General features: G+C 45.7%; 1 non-coding gene across 1 annotated transcript; it reads right to left on the reverse strand.

Moving 5' to 3' along the window:
• Positions 1 to 2,498: 2,498 nt before the first annotated feature.
• LOC138517247 (U1 spliceosomal RNA) lies at positions 2,499 to 2,660 on the reverse strand. The gene has a single exon (XR_011282457.1). It is a non-coding gene; the product is annotated as a U1 spliceosomal RNA (small nuclear RNA).
• Positions 2,661 to 5,956: the final 3,296 nt, after the last annotated feature.

The raw sequence follows: 5,956 nt of genomic DNA on the forward strand, positions 1-5,956 counted from the left end.
TTATAGTGGAGATGTGTTGTCTACAAGGAATGCTCAAGGCTGTCCTGAGAGTGTTATTCTGCAGGATCTGCAGTTTCATAGTTATGTGTTTATTGGCCCCTAGATATAGCTCATAGCAGTAGTCGATTTTGGATAAGGCTAAGCCTCTGGCCAGAGTGATGCAGCTTTTAGCATAAAGGAAAGGTTTACAGGCCCAAATGAGCTTGCATGGATATGCAGTTGCAGAAGCTGTAGCGCTGACCTGTTTGTCCATGCTTAATGAGGATTCTTAATGATATTTCCATCAATATTAAAAGATCTGTATTGGTCACCCAGTCTAGTAATATTGGTAGGGGTGGCTTGGAGGAGTAGCTCCGTTTTCTCGTCATTCAGGCAGAGACCATGTGTGGCCATCCATGCCTGAATGATAAGGTAGATTCTGTTTATCAGGGCTAAGTCCTTTTCATAGTCACCTGTCAGAGGGATGAGGATCTGGGTGTTATCTGCATAGTTCGTGTAGGTGACACCCAGATGATCCAAGTCATCAAACAATGGTTTGGTAAATGCATTGTACATGGTGGGTGATACACATGATCCTTGAGGGACTCTGCATGTTATGGGGATAGGGTTTGCTGCGGCCGATGTCGAGAACACTCTCAACAACCTATTACTTAAGAAGGACTTGATCCATGCTGTTGCTACTGGTGATAAGTGTGCCGTTGTGGAGAGGTGATTGCATAGGATCTTGTGGTCAACCAAGTCAAAGGCAGCTGACAGAGCCAGCAGGAGCAAGAGGGTTGAGTTTCCTTTATCTTTGAGGTCGTCAATTTGTATTTTAAGGTCAATCAAGGCTGTTTCAGTGCCGTGTTGTGGCCTGATGCCTGATTGATGGAGCCCTGGTAGTTTGTTTGACATCAGGAAATGTTGTATTTGATTATAGGCTGCTTTGTCTATAATCTTCAACAAGACTGGGACTGTGGTGATAGGTCTAAAATTTGTAGGTATATTGGGGTCGAGAGATGTTTTTTTTAGGAGAGGAAGCACCCATGAATTCTTCAAGTTAGTAGGTACAGTGCAAGTACGGAAGGAGCCATTAATAAGCGATGTGATGAAGGGAGCGAGGATTACAGAGGCTGGGCATGAATCCCCTTGGCAGTTTGATGGTTTGAGAGAAGCTATAATTTTTATCACCTCTTGGGGCAATACTGGCATAAATTTAAATCATTGAGTAGAGTTAGGAATGTTGATGCATTGTTTTTGGGTGATGTCTTTGCGGTGGCAAGTTAAGTTTTTTTTCAATGATTTTCTTTTGGAGCAGTGTAATTTTATTAGCCATGGCCTCCTGTATTTTGGTGCACCAGGTTTGGTCCTTGGAGCAAAGATCTGTAGGGGGTGGTTGATTCGAGTTCTCTGAGGATAGTAAAGAGTTCTCTTGTACTAGAACTGGCTTTATCAGTCCGTTCATTATATGTGCCACATTTAGCTATGAGAATTTCATCTTTATAGTTAGCAGTGATTTTTAAGAGGATCTCCCTGTTGAGGGTAGATGGGTTATTTTTCAAGATAGTTTCGTATTTCCTTAGGTCTTTGAGTTTGGGGGTGGACCATGTGTTCAGATGACCAGTCGGCTTACCCTTGCACATTTTTTGAGGTGCGATAGTGTCTAGAGCAGGCTTGTCCAACCTTTTTGAATGTGGGGCCGAAGCATTAACTTTTGTCACCCAGTGGGCCAGCGAGCCAAAAGTCAACAACCTCACCCAAAGCAGTATATTAAAAAGCGATATTTGTGACCTTTGACACAATAGCATCACAGGCAGTGATAGCCATGCAGTCCCAAAGATAGCTTTTGGTGTCATGGGCAGTGATCAAAGGTTAGTTGCTTGTGATTTCTTTCAGTGTCTATGTGTTAATATTTTCCTGAAATAGTGGAGGCGACCGAGCGTAGCGAGGGAGCTACAAGGTTCTAGGGAGGGTTTGGGGGGGTGTCCCCCCCCAAGAATTTATTTTCAAATATGGGGTTGAAATGGTGCATTTTACAGCAGAAAAGGTGACCAAAAAACCATTAGTTTACAATCAGTTCTAAAGGGGAACATGAAAATTCCATGTCACCAACAGCAGAAAAGAACATTTTACAACACAACACATTTTAATGATCAATGTGTCCACAGTGTAAGACAGCACTGTCACTGATTGTCACATTGTCATGCTGGTTGTACCCAAAATATGCCCCTGTAGCAACATGTCTATGCTGGCTGATTTATTTAGGCCAGCATTGTCCTGTACAAAGCATGATTGATGCTGCCTGAGCATGTGCAGTGTGCCCAATACATATGGCAGCTTATCTCTGTAATACACATTACTTCTGTGGTGATGAAAGAAGCATAATTCAACAGATAAAATGTGGAAAAGTGATCACCCAAAGGTGAACCTAATTGAAGAAACGCAATGTGAGCACAATCTTAAAGTATGCAACCTAGCAGGCCTAGTGCACACTTTACCTTTTCTTTCACCAATAAATCAGGGGGAGAGCGCGAACAAAGTCCCCCACTACCAGAAATAATGCAGTCGTGTATCCCGCATTTGGGAACATAGCAGGGGTCAGCAAATCCGATGTGCAATGGGTAAGCCTCACCCTGGGAGATCTGCCCTTGAGATTAGATTCTCCCCTGCCAGCTAAGTATGAGTTGCATGCAAGAGGGCAGGGGTTGGGTCAGTTCTGGGAAGCCCCGCTAAGCGAGGGTGAGAAGGCAGGCCCTGGCCCAGCCCCAACCCCCCAGCCCCCCGGAAGCTCTGAGCATCTGCAGAGCTGCCTGTCCCACGTGTAGGGGGAAGCTCCAGCAGGCAGAGCCCAGCAGAAGAGCAGATTGTAGCGCAGTTCCTTCCTCCCATCAGGCCCTGCTCGGCCCGAGATTTGTATAAATAGCAGGATGGCTCGAGCAGGCCTGTTGCAGTCTGCCCACTGGCCTGTGGGCCCCACACGGGCCCATGGCCCTCCTGAGCGGAGCTGCTCAGCGCTGGCCCCATTGACACCATCATAATCATCCTGGACCTCGACGCTCCACCACCCCTGAATCTCAGAGTTCTGCTCAATGACAATGCTGAAGTTTTGACATCTTTGCCGTAACCATATGCCGTGTTGTGTCAGCAGAGCCTGCACAGCACCAAAGGCAAGTATTACCTTGTCCGGGCCCAGAGGTCACTGAGTCTTCCAGTGCCATCCACATGGCACGGCCTACTGTTCCCAGCGTTTTCTACCCGCAAATCAGCACCACTGCCAAACAAAACTGCATCATTGGGGCCCATCGCTGCTGCTCTCCGACTTGACCCCAGCCCAGCGCAAAGGTACCCATGCTTCTGGTCTGATGCTGAAAATCCTGGCTCTGCTGAGATCCGAAAGACAAGAACTAAGGTATTTTGGGAACATAGTACTATTGTTTTTTTGTGTTGCAACTGTATCAGCTCACACCTCTCCTGAAGGGTATAGGCTGCCCTCTGACTGCGCTACCAAAAGAGTGAAAATAAGTTATACCTGTTGGGCTTGCCTGTTTCACTTTTATGATTGGGATCACTGCTGCATGGGTATTAAGTGCGTTATAAATAACCTATCATATGAGATCATATCATAGATCACAGATCAAGATCATAAGCAACTTCCTGAAACCTTGGCAGGTGGTCCACTGAGGCCCATTTGCAGGTTGCAGTGTGTTATTGGGTCACTACTAGGGTAACATATTCTGCTGTACATGGGGTATTCGCCATGCTTTGAGACCCCACTGGCCACATCTATAATGTCCAATGTACTTTGTATAATGCATGGACATTTTCATCAATCGGCACTGTGCTCAGAGGTAAACGTAACTGAGCTCCCGCTGTTCTTCTTTGTCTCGAGACAAGGAAAAAAGCACTGCAAAGGTTAAGTTTCTCAGCTGATAAAGGTTCATCTTCGGTGACATTCGCAATTCAAAAGAACGATTTTTGGGGCAGACAGGCTGTGTCGCCGTAACCCCTGCTAAACATATGTCCAGAGATGACAAACCTTGAAAGTAACTCTGCACAATGGCCCTCTGAGCAGCGGCCCACGGCTAATCAGGGGTTCAGGAATCCACTGTGCTGCCCACACCGAGAGGAACTCCTGCACAGCACCTGTCCACATAATCTTTCGCCCGGGCCAGCACTCTCTTCTCCTCACCTCACCACCTCCTCCCTTCATCTTGGCTCGCCTTTTGCCCCTCGGAGCACCACGCAAGAGAGGAACGGGCATGTCTGGGCCGGAGCCCGTTCCTCTCTTGCATGGTGGGTCCTACTTGCCTGAAATGGGATATTTAAATGCAAAGTAATCGCTACTATATTAATCCCATTGTTCATAGTTTGTGGGAGTACTGGGCAATTGTATGGACCCGCGCTCACTGAAAATGAATGGTATTGCCGAGGTAACCCTCACTATGCCGTGATACAAATTAGGCTCTCCTTCCTCCATCATTAAGTCCCAAGATCTTCTTGATGAATTTATTTATTTATGCAATGTTTGTCGGATATCCGACAAACATTGCATAAATAAATAAATTAACGCTTCGTGGCTGAGGACTGCAACTACCTCTGTTGACCCCATGGGGTCACCAGAGGAAGTTACAGTTTTGCGCACAGGCACATTTAAAAAAAAAAAAATATATATATATATATATATATATATATATTTATTTTTTACTCAAGGGTTGTCCAACATACGGCCTCGCGGGCCGCATAAAATGGCTTGGCGGGCCGCATTGTGGCCCGCGGGCCATATGTTGGACAACCTTGGTCTAGAGCATTGTTAATAGTTTTGTTGTACAGTTCTACTAATTCCTCAGGATCAGTAGGTAGTAGTGGTTCCGACAGGGGTTCAAGAAAAGGTCTAAGGTTATTAGCCGTAATATTTTTCTTATTTCTAGTTGGAATGGGAGGAGCTATGACATTCACTTTCAAGGGGGGTATACAATCTAGAAGATTGAAAGTTAGTAAGCAGTGGTCTGCCCAAGATAATGGTTCGATAGCTGTTATATTAGTTGTGCAATTAAGATCTGCAACCCAGTCAAGGGTTCTTCCTTTGTCATGTGTGGGTGGGAGAACTCTCTGAGTGAGGCCTAGCTCAGTCAAGCAGTTGGCTAGGAGCAGTGCCGAGTGGTCAGATGGATCATTAAAGCTTAAATTAAAATCACCTAGCAAGAGGATTTGTGATGAAGGTTAAGTATTGGGGATTTTCAGAGTGAAATAATCCGATAAAAATTATTTTCAGAGTGAAATAATCCGATAAAAATGACATTACTTTGACCGGGTTGCTCTAGTTGTAGTGTAGAGTCGTCTCACCCAATCTACAGTCCGTCTTTTAGTCAGACTGACAAGAGACGATTACGTGGGAGGTTCCTGAGCCTTGGGTCCCGCCCACCGCGAGCCTTCTGATGTTATAGAGAACGAGTAAAACCGGCCGGCATACTATTCATAGTCTGTTCTTTACCTTGATTGACATGTTGCAGTCACGTGAGTGGTCCCTTGGTCACGAGTCTCTCCCATCGCGGTCAACTGACCGTAGTAGCTCAGTATTTAAGAAGCCATACGAATAGCTTTTATGTCGCCAGAGCGGTGCCGTTGTGTTTGCGACTTGACGTACCTTACGAGCGAACATATTTTCAACAGCTCGTCCTGGAATAGTAAGTAGATTCTCCCCTCTCTCATGCCAGAAAGTATTTTTTCAGTGACGAGTCGCCCGTAACTTAATAGTTTTGCACACAGTTGGCTTCTCGGACACATTGAATTGTTTATTCCTTTGGCTGTTGACAGCCTTCCAATGCCGGGCCCTCTCCCGTTAGTTACGCGACCCCCGGCGATTGATTATCTTATTTCAGGGAGGCTTACCTGAATTAGTATTGTGATTTACGCGATTTAGCTTCGCCCCAACTAGACCAAGTCAATATTTTGACTATCTTTCTCTCCATTCTTTCTT

The sequence above is a fragment of the Ambystoma mexicanum genome, chromosome 6q (genome assembly GCF_040938575.1).
Source record: "Ambystoma mexicanum isolate Mex_15411 chromosome 6q, UKY_AmexF1_1, whole genome shotgun sequence".
NCBI lineage: Eukaryota > Metazoa > Chordata > Amphibia > Caudata > Ambystomatidae > Ambystoma > Ambystoma mexicanum.